Here is a 14,752-nt window from a genome sequence, read left to right as displayed (position 1 = left end):
TCTCCACACACCTCAGGCACGTCAGGAGGTCCCGGGGCACCTCGAGGCGTTGGAAGTCGCGCAGCATTTTGGGAGAGACGGGGTGAAACCGCCGATCCTCCCTAACTGCCTTTGTCCGAGTTCCGTTGCGCGCCCCGGGGCTGCGGGCAGCGGTTATGGGGTGCGGGCTGGTAGGGAGCCCCGCTCCTGCGGAAAGCCGCGCCGCCTTCAGCCCTCACGGCTCCGCGCGACGAGAAGGCGGCGGGGCCGGGATCCCCTCCGCACGGCCCGGGGGCTCCCCCCGCGGCGAGGCGGGCGGCGGGGAGGTGCCGTGCGGGTCGGTCAGCGCGTCCCCTCCCCGGGCCGAGCTCCGAGTCCCCGGCCGCCGCCATCGGGAAGTCGGGCCGCGCCGCTGCGGCCGTGGCGACGGACGGTGAGTGCGAGCCGGCGGCGCCCGGAGCGGGGGGGCGGTCGGTCCCTGACCGCGGCCGGGGACTTCACCGAAGGCGGGGGGTGTCGGTGCGGTCTCTGCCGCGGGGCGGGGCGGGCAGGTAGGAGCGCGGGGATACGGGCTTGGGGGGAGAGAAACCGCGTAGAGACGCGCGCTTTGAAAAGCACGAACAAAGAGCGGGTGGCCTTGTGGTTACGGGAGGCTTGGCTGCGTCCGTGCGCTTCCAGGCACGGCGGGGCTGCTGGGGTTCTGACCGCGCTGATGCGAAGGTAATCGCCTGCCGCGCCACGATCGATTCCTCCGTTCCCGTCCCCTCCCGGCGTGAGCCTGGGTTGCAGTAGAGCCCCGGCTGCGGGAGGGCAGGCGCTGCTGCTCACACCTCATTGCGCAGCCCCCCCGCTTACAGCCCGGCTCCGCGCTGTTACCGAGCGCCCGGGGATCTCTCTGTGTCTTTCCCCAGCTTGTTTGGAGGACAGATAGACCTGGTAGCCTTGAAAGACGTCAGGATGGCATGCCACGGTTCATAAGCTTGCAATAACAAAATCCCAAGCTTGGAGGGGAGATTTAGGTTGGATGCCAGGGGAAATTCTTTACAGAGAGAGTGGTGAGGTGTTGGTGTTCCAGAGAGGTTGTGGATGCCCCGTCCCTGCAGGTGTTCAAGGCCAGGTTGGATGGGGCCATGGGCAGCCTGGTTTGGTATTAAATGGGGAGCTTGGTGGCCTTGCATGTGGCAGGAGAGTTGGAGATTCATGATCCTTGAGGTCCCTTCCAACCCTGGCCGTTCTGTGATTCTGTGAGCTCTTCATAAGGATTGGACTTAGTGGGGAGAATAATTTCTCTCTTCCTTTCGTCATACAGTGATGCTCACCTGTGTCTGCTGTTCCACACTGTCTTTCAAAACTGTGCCCCAAAGGGGAGGTGACCCTGGACAAGGCCCAGACCGACATGATGTGGACGTGGCTTTTGGAGTTCTCCTCCCGTGAATGTGAGTAGATGGAGCTAAGAGGACAGCAGAGAGTGAAACAGTTGCTTGTGGTGCTGTACCTGACCCTCCTCACAAGCCTGACTAACACCAGAGGTGGAGTTCAAGCATTGTTACGCTGATTGTAGCCTGAAGACAGGTGTATTGCCTTTTGGTTCAGCTACTGAGGCTTTGGTGCTGATCATCATTTTCTACCTTCTATTAGCAGAGGTTTACTTTACAGAGTAGGAAGCATTTGTGCTCTGCTGGATGCTATTCTCTGAGCTTGTTCAACCTGGTGAAAAAAAGGCTGCAGGGTGACCTGATAGCAGCCTTTCAGTACCTAAAGGGAGCCTACAAACAGGAGGGGAATCAACTCTTTGAAAGGGTAGATAGCAACAGGACAAAGGGAAATTTTTTTAAGTTGAGGGAGGGAAGATTGAAGTTGGATGTCAGGGGGAAATTCTTTATAGAGAGAGTGGTGAGGTGCTGGAACAGCTGCCCAGAGAGGCTGTGGATGCCCCGTCCCTGGAGGTCACAGAATCACAGAATCACAGAATCACAGAATCACCCGGGTTGGAAGGGACCCCAAGGATCATGTAGTTCCAACCCCCCTGCCTGGCAGGGCCACCAAACATACACATTCAGATCCAGGACCCCGTCCAACCTGGCCTTAAACACGTCCAAGGACGGGGCATCCACAACCTCCCTGGGCAGCCCGTTCCAGGGCCTAACTACTCTCCTTGTAAAGAACTTCCCCCTAACATCCAACCTAAATCTTCCCTCCTTCAAGGTGTTCAGGGCCAGGTTGGATGGGGCCATGGGCAGCCTGGTCTGGTACTAAATGGGGAGGTTGGTGGCCCTGCCTGTTGGCAGGGAGATTCATGATCCTTGAGGTCCCTTCCAACCCTGGCCATTCTGTGATTCTGTGTTCCTTGTAGTTCCTGCTGTGCACTGCTGTCTTGTGGCTGCTTTTCCCTCTCACTGGTGTCGCAGCAAGACCAAGCTAATAAACCCTGCTCAACTCATCTGTCTTGGTCTGGAACAACTGGAATATCTTGCACTGCTTGCCATTTTCTGCTTGTTTTCTGCTCCAGGTTAGACCTACCTGAAGTTCCTTTATTTCTCACCAGTTCATATCTCAGCCTTAGTGGTCCCATCCTGTAGAGCTACGTGCTCTGGGCTGTGCTGCTTTCAAAGCTCCCCACATGCCTTGTGTTTATCAGGTTCCTTGGTGGTTTGCAATATTTAATCTTGGTAAGCACATCTAGCAGTTAATTCCTTATCCCTGTGACACTTAGTGAATGTTTTGATTGAGGAATAATACCTTGAGCACAAAAGACCTGAGGAGTGTTCAATATTAGGCTGCATTTCCTGGACTTGGTAAGGTGGTGTACTTGTATTAAATTCCATTTGGATATAAACTGTGATCTTTTTTCATGTGGGCGAAGGTGCGTTGTTCTGTTCAGCTTTCTGTCATCTGACAGGTGCCAACCCTGCCTGTACTTGCATGGAGCAGTGGTACCATTGGTGGATCGCAGGGTTTGTGTTGGTTAGGGAACTTGGGGAGGAGTAGGGATATTGTGTAGCTTAGGTGGTGCCAGTTTCTGTCCTTGAATCAGAGCTGTTCCTCAGAGAAAGGCATAATAGCTGGAGTGCCTCTCTTTCCCTGTGATTCTGGGCTGCCAGAGGAGGTGGTGGTGATGACTTGTGGTGATCTGGAGTTATATGTCTGAGCAGTCTGCTCTGATTTTTATTGTTAAATAATTCATTGTTCCTGCTGGCTGAGGGATCAGAAAAGAAGCAAGTTTGGTCTCCAAAAGCTTTGGCTTCAACCCAATTTGAAATGAGTGCAGCTTAAACACAGTTCAGGTCAGTGCTGGAGTGAGCCAAATGCTGCATGTCACTTAAATACGCTTCTAATGGTAATAAATATGGTCTCCTCACAGTAGTAAGTGTGCGTCAGGTGTTTCTAAATGAAAATTTTACCAAGAGAATATACTGAAAAGATTAGTTAAATGGACACACAAGTCACTTCTCAGAGTAGAATCACAGAATCACTGAAGTTGGAAGAGATCTTTAAGATCACCAACCACCAACCCACCACCACCATGCTCACTAAACCACATCCCGCAGTGCCACATCTACACGTTTCTTTGAACGCCTCCAGGGACAGTGACTCCAATTTGAAAGTTGGTTTCAGCAATATTGGGACTTAACCACGCTGCACATCTGCAGCCCTCTTTGTTGTGCAGGTTGTCTATATTCCACCTGAAGGCAGCTTCACTCTGTTACAGCTTTTAATTAAACACTTTGTGTCACTTCATGTACGTGGGTATCACAGTGCAACAACATGCCATTAATAATTATTGGGGCAGTAGTAAGATCCCAGGCAGAGTAACCGAATCCTAGTTTCTTTGTTAAGCCACCAGGATTCAGTTACTCTGCCTGGGATCTTAGGCGTAGGTTTGGTATAGCATTGTAGAAGAGGGCACTCCCATTCACATGGCTTTCAAGATCTTTGTAAACATGCTTAGAAAATACAGGCAAGACTGTCTCATGGTTCTTTGAAGAAATAGGCTGATTAACTTGTAACAATTCAGGGACTGGTTGATTAGTTTGCTTTGTCTGGGTGGCATGTAGATGTGTGTCTTGTGTTTTTATGGTGCTGTTAGGAATTAGAAGATAGGTGCATATTGCAGCTCAGGTGTTTACTAGGAGTGGATAAAACTCAGTGTTGTGGTGAGGAGAATCCCTCAGTCTCCTCCCTTTCCTCAGGAGTTTGGGGCATCATAGAGTGAGCTCTGCCTCCTCTAATGTGTGGTCCTCTTATTGGACTGGGCAAGCATTCACCCTGCCGGGATGATTGCATCCTTCTGTGGAAGGATAGGAAATGAAGGGCTTAGCGTGGCCTTCAGCTCTACCATCAAGAGCCCCTCACTGTGACTGCTGCCATCATGGGTTGCTTGTCCTAGGAAATGTCAGACTCACAAGATGGTTGGATTGAAGGGGACCTAAAAGCCCATCCAGTTCCACACCCTGCTGTGGACTGGTTGCCCCCCCACCAGCTCAGGCTGCCTAGGGCCCCATGCAGGGCCTTGGGCATCTCTAAGGATGGGGCACCTACAGCTCTCTGGGCAGCTGTGCCAGGGCCATTCTGCCCTTTGAGCAAAGGGTTTCTGCCCAGCTTCTAACCTAAATCTCCCCCTTTATGCATGGTTGGAACTACTGGTATGCTTGTACATTTTACAGCCAGGTGGCTGGCTGTAAAATTGCATGTAACCATGGAGGGCTTTCTGAGGCCTGCCCCACCAGTGTGCTTGAAAAACCTTCTGTTTGAGAATAATTTGATGCTTTGATGTTGCTTCATTTTGACATAACATTGCTTAAATTCCTGCTAATAACAGACCTGCGTCACATCTGGTTGTGTTGAGAGCAAAGCTTGAAAAATGCCTGCTTTGTGCAAAACATTGATTGCCACTGTGTGTTCATTTCTAAATACTTGAAGCACAGTTAATTTTATAAAGAGGCCAAGTTTGTGCTTACATGCTGTCCCTATGAGAAAATGTTCAAAGAGAAACACATACTCAGGCTTCAGAACGGCTTGCAAAATAGATTGGAGAACATTTAAAATCTGTTTCCTTCCTGTTTTGATGAGCACTGAAGTAGAGAGCATTCTCCAGGGAAACTGCCTCTGAGGAGAGCTTGCTTTGAGCATTATTATTGTTACTGAAGGCAGGCAACTGCTCTGGGAGAGGGTGGGGAGGGACTCAGCTGAGAGCTGGATGCAGTGGCAGGATGTAGGCAGTGTTATTGCTCTGAGGAGAGGTAAGCTAAAGGGCCTGTGGGCCCTGGAGCCAGGTTTCTGAAGGTATTTTTAGAGGTTTGAAGACACAAGTGAGGTAGCAAACCAAGCTTTTTCAGGCATGTAGGACATCTCAAATCAAATCTGGCCCCAGAGCCTTGCTCATAATGGCTGTAGCACTCATTTAGTATGCTTAGGTCATGGTGAAATAGATCCTTTTGGTGCAGACGGGCCATTAAGGAACAAGTCCTGTGAGCGTGGTGCTGGCTCTGCGGATGCGCTGTGCCCTGTGTTGGAAGCGCTGCGGCAGCAAGAAGACTGTGAGCTGCATAAGGGATTTGTAAAACAAAGGTCTGCGGCTTGTCTTCCCTCTAAGTAATGATGCCAGCTCTGCCTTGGGGTCCCATCTGCAGCAGTCCATAACATTTATTGCGCATGTTACTCTCTTGAAGTGTTCCTTTGGTTCCCATGCACGTGGAAAACAAGCGTGTACCATCTGGTCTGGTCAGGTCCTTCCATGGGGCTGCTCAGCTGCAGAGCTGACTCTTAGCAAAATAGGAGTAGTGCCAATTATCAGTAGAGGTTATCTAAAGACATCAGGCAGCTTTGCTTTCAAAAGCAGCCTCTTACATGCTTCAGATAGGTTGACGTCATGATTGGTGGGGTTAAGTAGTCATTAAGGAGACCTTGTGTTCACTTCCCACTGTATGATCTATTGCTTATTACTCCTGTGCTCTGGGAAAGCTCGATCAATTATCCACCAAGGGCTTTTGATGAGTCTATCTAGGGGATGGGGAGGCATAAGCTCTACAAGCTCATTCTTTGAGCTGCTCTTTAAGCACGCAGACCCTGTGCTGCTGTTCTTTGTGTAGCTTTAGGAGATGAATTCCCGCTTAAAAGAGAATACAGCTATCGTCTGTTTATCTGATAAGTATGTGCTGAACTTATTACAGTGACTGTAAATAAATCCAATTAGACATGTCTTAATCAGCCATGGATGTCACAGAATCACAGGGGTGGGTTGGAAGGGAACTCAAAAGAACACTGAGTCAAACCCCCCTGACCAAAGCAGGTTCCCTACAACAGGTCACACAGGTAGATGTCCAGCCAGCTCCTGAATATCTCCACAGAAGGAGACTCCACCACCCCTCTGCGCTGGGCAACCTATTCCAGTGCTCCATCACCCATACTGTAAAGAAGCTCTTCCACATGTTAGTACAGAACTCCCTGTGTTCAAGTTTGTGGGCCATTGCTCCTTGTTTAATTGCTACGCACCACAGTCAAGAGTGTGGCCTCATCCATTTGCCTCCCACCTCCCTTTAGATATTTATAAACATGTAGCAGATCCTCTCTCATTCTTCTTCTCCCTAGGCTGAACAGTCCCATGTTTCTCAGCCTTTCCTCGCATGGGAGATGCTCCAGGCCCCTTAGCATCTTTGTGGCTCTCTGCTGAACTCCTTCTAGGAGGTCCCTGTCCTTTTCAGACTGGGGAGCCCAGAACTGAACACAGTATTCTAAATGTGGCCTCACGAGGGCAGAGTAGAGAGGAAGGGTCACTTTCCTCGACCTGCTCTTTTTATATCTTTTATTTTTTGTTAATGTTAGTTGTGGTTTCCAGAACAGACTTCTTCCTTTTCAGATGCGAGATGGACTAGTTTGGTGGTGAAGGGTTAAATGAATGGATAGACATTGAATTGAAGGAACGTGTGTGGATTACAAAGAGCAGTCCTACCGTGCTCCCTGATGAAAGCTCCTTCAGAGAGGAGAGCATGGGGCCAAGCTGCTCTGGAGAAGGGCAGAAATGGGATAAGGGTGGTTTATTTTGTTCGTTATGGTACCTCTTCATCAACCTGCAGCTACAAGAAAAATTGCATAGAGAAACCTCAACTTCTGACCTGTCCTTTTTGCACATGTCCTGCACAGAACGCATGGCTGAGACTCATGGGATCATAGAATATCACGAGTTGGGAGGCTCCCATAGGGGTCATTGAGTCCAACCTTTGGCTGCACATAGGGCTGCCTTGTGTCAGCGTTTGGTCCTTGTTCTGCTGCTCACTTCCTGAGGTAGGCATGTTAGGATGTCTTCATGGCTCACACGTATGCCATACTGGGTGCCATAATTAACCTTCATTGGCTTTAACAGGGTCTGAAAGCACCCGGGACCTCATGCTTACTTCTACAGCTGGCTGACATGGTTTTAGATGCTAGTTAGATTTTTTTCAAGTACAGTTTTGTGGGTAGCCAAACTACTTAGCTTGGTCAAAAAATATTTTTGAGACACTTAAGCATTTCTTATGACAATGTGGAAAATCAGAATGTGACTTACATCTCACAAGTGTCTAGACAGCATATGCAGGTAGTGTATTGTTTAAAGAAAGTAAAAAATCCATCAAAGCTCTCCCTGCACTTCCTCCTGAGAAGCAAATGCTTATATAAGGGAAAAAAAGGAGTTTGGTGACTGAACCCAGTAATTTGCATATACATCTATTCAGTCTTCTGCATCTCACAGGGATTGAAAGAAAAGAGCTTTCTAAAAGGGTTTATTGCTCCTTGGTTGGTACTTCCTTTTTTTCAAGGGGATTCTGCAGATAGAAGCCTCTGCGCACGGCTGGTTCCTGTTGGTATTGCTGTTAATTTAATCAGAGGTTCACTATTTGAGCCACTTTGAAAAGGTGATTGTCAGGATCTTGGGTTGTCATCTGCAGTAAATAACTTGCAGTAGACTTTTCTCCTTTTCAGTGTTTAATTTGCTCTGAGAGAGACAAGGAAGTATGGCTTTCAGCAGAGAGTACATCACAGGAGTGGATTTCTGGCATGATGAGTGAAGAGGAGTTTATTTTCCCAGTGGGTTAGCAAGCTATCAGAAACTAACAGCCAGGACAGTCATCAATAGGAGGCTCCAGTGAGTCATGCTCAAGAAACACAAGTATTAATAAAGTGCAGACAGCGAGTTCCCCTTTGGGAAAAGTATTGCGCTGTGGTTTCTGAAGCCCTGAGGTCACAAACTAGAGAAAAGCATTGGAAGAAGTGTGAGGGAGTGAAGACAGGCACTGAGCTGAAGAGATCTTTGGAGAGGAAAAGGAAAAAACTGTGACTTCTGACAGCAAGGATCTTCATGCAGAACAGGGTGAGTGTCTCACCTGCAGGCTGCGCCACAGCATCTTTTGATCTGGATGAAAGAAGAAAGAATTTCTTGGAGCTGGAGTAAAATATATGTGGTTACAAAGTGTGGTTTTCCATTATATCTTTACATGCATCTCCAAACTGTGTAATTATCATTTAATGTTTTGGTTACAGAAAATAAATGGCCCAGTTTCTGAGGATTATATTGGAGGATGCACAGTCATGATGCTCTGCATCCCAAGGATAGGGCAAGCCATAACACTGGTAGGTGAGATTGTCTGGTAGCATAAAGCTGCAAAATACTCATGCATTAGCAAAGCCAGTGCTCAAGTTGATCTGGGGGACGGCAGTGCAGGATTTCAGCTGGACGGAGATGTCTTTTGATGACAAGCTGAAATATTTTGGCATCTGTCAAAGCTGTAGCAAATCTGAACTTTGGGTGTTTTGAGTGAGTTTGAGTGACAAGATTGTGTGTTTATTCTGTATTGTGGGTATTTTATGTCTTCATTCTTAGGTAACTGTTCACAATGAGCCTAAAACTTTTTATCAGACAAAGGCAGTGGGGACTGAACTGCTGTCTGTTCCAGGATGGATATTTCTTCTTCCTCTCTCTTGTTACCCAATGACTCTTATAACAACAACTCTGTTGAAAATTCTTACGAAGCTTTGCATTTTGAAGCCCGTTTTGCATAACTTGCTATGGTTACACTTTGTGCTTAAAAACTTTGAGTCAGCCCTGAAGAACAATGCAGTCACCGTAACAATCACATACACAGTGTTTAACGTGTGGGAGGTTTTTGTCCTCTTTCTTGTTTTGCAGCAATTTAAATCCTCTGAGCTTCTTTTCAAGGGAGCAGGTGAAAGGAAAGAAGGGATTTTTTTTTTTTATTGCCACAAGGACTTGAAAGTTATTTGCTGTGACAGCTGAGATTTTCACTTGATCGCTCCACACTCACCTCCACAACAGCTATGATTGTTCAGTGAAGGATTACATTTTAGTTGGTGAAGTTATGATGGTTGCATTCAATTTGTTTGAGACTTGAGATTCAAAAAGCATTTGTTTTTTGAACAAATATGCCTGTTGCATGGAACCGCAGCGTAGTTACAAGTTAATTTCCAATTACAAAAGTCAATTAGAAGTTTTGTACCTCTCAGACCCCACCATTGTACATGTCGTGATGGAGAAGTGAAAGACAGCCCAAAAGCAAATTAAGGCATGTTCCTGCTGCCAAAACTTAGGCTGCCTATGTTTTTCAAGGCAGGGATCCGACAGCCCTTCTGTGATGCTGTATGTCAAGGGTAGTCAGCTAGCTTGGCTCCAAGAGCCACCTGGCAACATTTCCATGCAGTGGAGAGCTGTATGATGTGCACCTAGTGTCATGCAGGGCCTTACTATGGGGCACTTCATCGGCTGGAGAGTACAGTGAATTCTCTGAGATCTCTCTCCTTGCTTACAGAGGAGTCTGTATCCAACAGTGCTCTCGTTTTTGCCCCAGTTCTGGCAAACTCTCACCTTGTTGACTACCCAGGAGCTGAGGCTTGCTGCGTCACTTAGTCTGAAATACTCCAAAATGGCAGAAGAGTTGTAATTAGTTGTAATTTAGCAAAAGCAAATGGAAAATGCTATTGTGAGGAAGGGGTCCTTGAGCTGTTGGTTCTCCTGGCTGTGCTGATACAACTCAACATGTCTCAGTTTGATGCTGCTGATGTCCTCTTTATCACTGGGTCTCGCTATAGTATGTGCTGCAATGACAAGGAGACAGGAGATGTGCTGTTCTCTTTGACGGATCTGTTTTCTCTGCAGATGGCTTTAGGAGTGTCCAAATGATAAAGTTTAGGCCTTTTGTTGAGGTGACAGTTCTGCCATGTGCTCAGAAGCAATGATTCAGGCCACCAAGCTTCCAACCTGACATTGAAAATCAACAGTTCCAAGCCTCGGAAAGAGCACGCACTCTGACTCTTCAACTTTAGTCTGTGTTCTGCTGATTTTCAGATATTTCTGTAAATATGAGAGCTAGAAACAAAAGCATGTAACAAAGCTGAGTTTCTCACTTGTAGCTACATCAGTAAATCAATACATCACGAAGTAACTTCAGCTTGATAGCAACTCTGGTAACAGCTGCAGAGTACCCCTTCTGCAGGGAAAAGAAGTGGATAAAAGGTTCCTAGTAGAGGAGAAATGACTTTGTTTTCAGTGTTCCTCAGCAAGAAGTATGCAGGACACATCATCATGTATTTACCTGGCTGAAGGCATAAGAACGGACCTCCAGAGATGCTTCTCCTCATTTGCTTTCCTGTTGCTCTCTTGCCTCTTCCCTGTTCAGTTCCTTACTCTGTGAACTTCTGCTTCCTGCCTGGCAGCGGGATGCAGTCACAGCTTCTGCTCTCACCTCAGTTTGTGTTTTGTTCTTCTTTAGACCAGGGAAAGGAGAGACAGGGAGGAGGAATACCTCTGCATATGGTGTTGCTTAGCAGCCTTTACTTGCCTGGAGTCTCTGGAATGTTGAAGAAGAAGTCAGGACTGCCTTGAGCCAGACAACCCTTTCACTGTTGCCCTGTGGAATCATGCTCCTCTGGCATTTCTCCCTTAGGTCTGTTAAGAGGAGCAGCTCTTTAGGAAGCATTGGCAGGTGATTGAGGTCTGTGTTACAGGAAGAATTGAGTATGAGGAGTTCTCCTGGTTTGGTTGATGCTGTCACAGTTTCTGTGAGCAGGTGGGTTACTGGGGAATTGTAGGGCAAGAAATGTCAGGCCCCTTGGGAGCTGCAGTTTTGAATTTGGCACTTACAATTTATTTCCTTCAGAACGTAACCCTTTTCTAAGACCTTTAACTTTGGCATTCTGTTATGGTCAAGACCAGGCTGGATGTGGCCCTGGGCAGCCCGGTCTGGTGGTTGGTGACCCTGCACGTAGCAGGGGGTTGAAAGTAGATGATTATTGTGGTCCTTTTCAACCCAGGCCATTCTATGATTCTGTGATTCTATTCATATGATAGTATGTAAAGATTCATTCGCCAAATGTCTTGGCTGTGCTGTAACCCTCATGGCATACGCTGCATAGCTTCAGCTAATGGGCTGACAGCAGGTTATTGCTGCATAGCAAGGTGAGGAGTGTGAGGCAAAACCACATGGTTAATAAAAGGTTTGTGCTATGATAATCACAAGGTAGCAGCTGCCTTGCCCTCTCTTCATTTTCTTTTTGACATCCACTCCACTTCTTTTATAATTACTAGGGCTCATCATGCAGGTTAAAATAGCTTTTCTATTTAAGGAGAACAGATGGTTTTTAATGTTGTTTTTTCTTCTCCGTAACACAGAATGAATTGTGGTCAAGTCGGAAACTGACAGAACAGAAATATATGTTTTCATTAGAGAAATACTTGATTAAGTTAATTGAATGTGATTCAGTGTGATGTACGTTTGGTCAACTTAAAAGCTTTCCAACTTTATCTTGGGTGGAAGTAACAGTATCTCAGTGTTTGCAGCAGTGCTCGGTAGCTTCTAAAAACATGGCCATGGGAGTAGTGAAACATGGGGGGAATTAGCAGAGGGAATCTCATTTCTTTTTGTAAGAAAACTCCAACAGCAGGAGGGTGCACGTGAAGACAGCAAATCAGAAGAACACATCACTTTCAGGAGGACTGGAAAGCATTTAAAGCACTGGAATATAGTTGTCCACTCTGATCCATTCGTCATCACTGAACAGCAAGTTCTTTCCCATTTCTCTCTCTGTGAAGGCTTCAGAAGAACCAGCTGAGTTCTAATCCAAACCCAGAGAGATAACAGCGGTCACAGGGACCCAGCCTGGAGGAGAGTTTGTGTTTATGATATCCATGACGGTGTACCTTGTAGCAGCCCAGTCATCTTGTCTGTCATCTTCTATACTAAAGTCTGAGGATCCTCCAGGGAGGCCCAGTTGTCAAGCAAGGTGCTTTTGTAAGCCGTGACATGAGATTGATGAGCTGTATTTTCCATGCAGATTCATGCCTAGTAGGACAGGATATGGCAGTCTGGAGTTCGGAAGGACACTGCAGGAAAGAACCCTGAAGTGCCAACTTTTTGTCCATTTTGTGATGTATGCTGGAGAGTAAGGGTTCATAGTGTCTCCTGGGGAACTCTGTCCTCCTCCAGACCTTGGCTTATGGTTGTGCTCTGAGGGCTGCCCTACGCCCCTATCCACTGTGACTGGAAGTGGAACGCACAGAATGTAGCCTGCTATGCTCCCACTGATAGGGGCAGCATCCATCTCTCTGTAGCCCTCCACTGAGGTTGAGTGCAGCTGATTGAGTGCAGCAATTGCCTGTGTTAGAAGGAGACAGGTAGATCCTCCATCCTGTGATGCAGTTCACAGGACTAGTTGTGGCTTTTGGGAAGGGACCAAAAGATAAGAAAGTACACCATTTATATGTTTATTTTTGCAGGATATAAAGATAGTGATATTGGCAGTCCTTCTTAAAATGCTATGCCTTATTTTATAGGTGCACCTGTCTACAGAGAGGCCAGCAAAGCAAGTGTTGTCCAAGCACTGCTGAGAACCACTCAAAGGGTTGAACTCTCATTTTAATTATTATCTCTGCTTTATATACAGGAGACAGCACTCCTTCCTGTGAAGAGTTTTTAGAGCTAATTTTATCAGAATCTCTGCATCTAGATTCTGGGATGATAAAGTGATGGCGACTCTAGAGGGCAGTGCAGCATCCCTGTAATATGAGGAGCTCTAGTTTTTGTTTTTCATAACAATCTTACTCATTATGATGATTGCTTAAAATATTTAGAAGTAGTTGAGTATTTTAGAGAAAGTTTTGGCTGCTGAAAAGTTTTGTGCAGAGAAGACCTGCACAAGACCTACAGTATCCTGTAGGATACTCATGCAGGATTTAAGCAAGCAACCAGCCTAACCTCAGCATTCCTGTGCATCTAGCAGTGTCCACATCTGAGCTGCTTGTTTTCACACTGCTTTCCTCTGCCTCCAGCAGCATATCCTTTCACTGGAGGTGCCGTGTGCTTTCCTTGTGTAGAGAAAAATCAATACATCATCATGTCAGCAGAGCACAGCTTGGAAAGAAACTTCCCTGTGCTGGTTGGTTTCAAATTAAATTTGGATGGGAGCTCAAATGTGCGTACGCATGTCTGCAGATAATCTTATGAGGCTGCATTCAAAATGATAAGGTGGTGATTCAGGATGGCAAGCTGCTGCTCGTAAGGATATTGAGCAGCTTTAGCTGTCAGAAGGGGTCGGTAGCTCCTTTCTACTCAGTGCAGAGTTTGTGTATGCAGCTGGCTGATTACCTAGCGGGCATTTAATGTGGACTTCTGCTTTATGACCTTTTGTGTCTATGCAGAGTGAACCGAAGCCCAGGTCTGGCAGTGCAGGAAGGCTGTGGAGCTGGTTGTCCTCTGAGTGTTTGCTTGCTGTGAGCTCGTGCAGGAGCCACACTTGGGTGCCTGCAGTTCTTTTTGGAAGTGTGTGTGTGCACGTGCACATCATTATCTAGAAGGATGCTTTGGAGGGCATGCTTGGCATACATGACCCTCTTTCCCTGACAGCAGAGAAGAGGTGCACGCAGTACCACCTGCTATTGTACAGCATCAGCAAGGCTCGCTGCTGTGCTCACATCCTCCTAGAGGTGCCATGGGGCTGCCCCTCCCTCGGCCAGCACCTGCACACTATTCACACAGGTGCACAGAAAAAGAGGATCATCCCAAAGAGTTGCTGTGGGTGCTTACAAGAATCTCTGAGTGAACTCAGCGTTACAGAAGTGCTGACTGTCCTTTGCCATGCATTGCTTCTGTTTAGGGGCATTCCATTAATGACATGACCTACAGCTACTGCCTTGTATGTTATGCAAATTACAAAGCCAGCATCCCTGGGCAAAGTGTTTTCACTTCTCTCGGATACTTCTGAAATATCTGTTTGTTTTCTAACTAGGGAGCACCTTGTCAGTCGGTGCAAATCAGAATTGATAGGTAAAGGTAAGCAGGAGATAACACACACAGGGCTTTACATTTCAGGGCTGAAAAATAAGACACAACATTCTCTGGTTTCAACCATCCCTGGCAGTGCTCAAGGCCAGGTCAGGTGGTGCTCTGCGCAGCCTGTTTGGTGCAGGGTGGCCCTGCCCATGACAGGGGTTGGAAATGGATGATACTTAAGGTCCCTTCCAACCTACACTGTGCAGTGATTCTGTAAGCTGGCATGGGTGTTACTCAGAGCAGTCCAGCTGCAGCATCATGGAGCTCTGTAGGAGCACAGCAGGTAACATCAGCCTGGTTCATTGCATCCTGGGATCTGGGGGGTATTTTTTCAGGGCTGGCAGTGGTGTTGGTGTGTTCAGCTGGCCAGGTGAATGGATGCTGCCTGTTGGACAGCCCCGCTTTTCAAACACTTGTTCTTAAGTATGTTACCTATCAGTAAGTCTTTCTGAATCCTGTTG

The 14,752-nt window shown here is 47.3% G+C and overlaps 1 protein-coding gene across 2 annotated transcripts in view; it reads left to right on the top strand.

The window, feature by feature from the left end:
* The first annotated feature begins 278 nt into the window (after positions 1–278).
* The window catches only part of SYT16 (synaptotagmin 16), a 125,297-nt gene continuing 110,823 nt past the window's right edge, over positions 279–14,752 (top strand). The window contains exons 1-2 of one of the 2 annotated variants that reach the window (XM_048948094.1): positions 279–412; positions 1,289–1,415. The gene's annotated coding sequence lies outside the window, so the exon portion shown is untranslated. Of the gene's footprint in view, positions 413–643; positions 700–1,288; positions 1,416–14,752 lie in introns of those variants that run through there. The other variant, XM_048948095.1, reaches the window with a different exon arrangement.

Source organism: Lagopus muta, chromosome 6, assembly GCF_023343835.1.
Source record: "Lagopus muta isolate bLagMut1 chromosome 6, bLagMut1 primary, whole genome shotgun sequence".
NCBI lineage: Eukaryota > Metazoa > Chordata > Aves > Galliformes > Phasianidae > Lagopus > Lagopus muta.
This window is presented reverse-complemented; position numbering and strand designations above follow the sequence as displayed.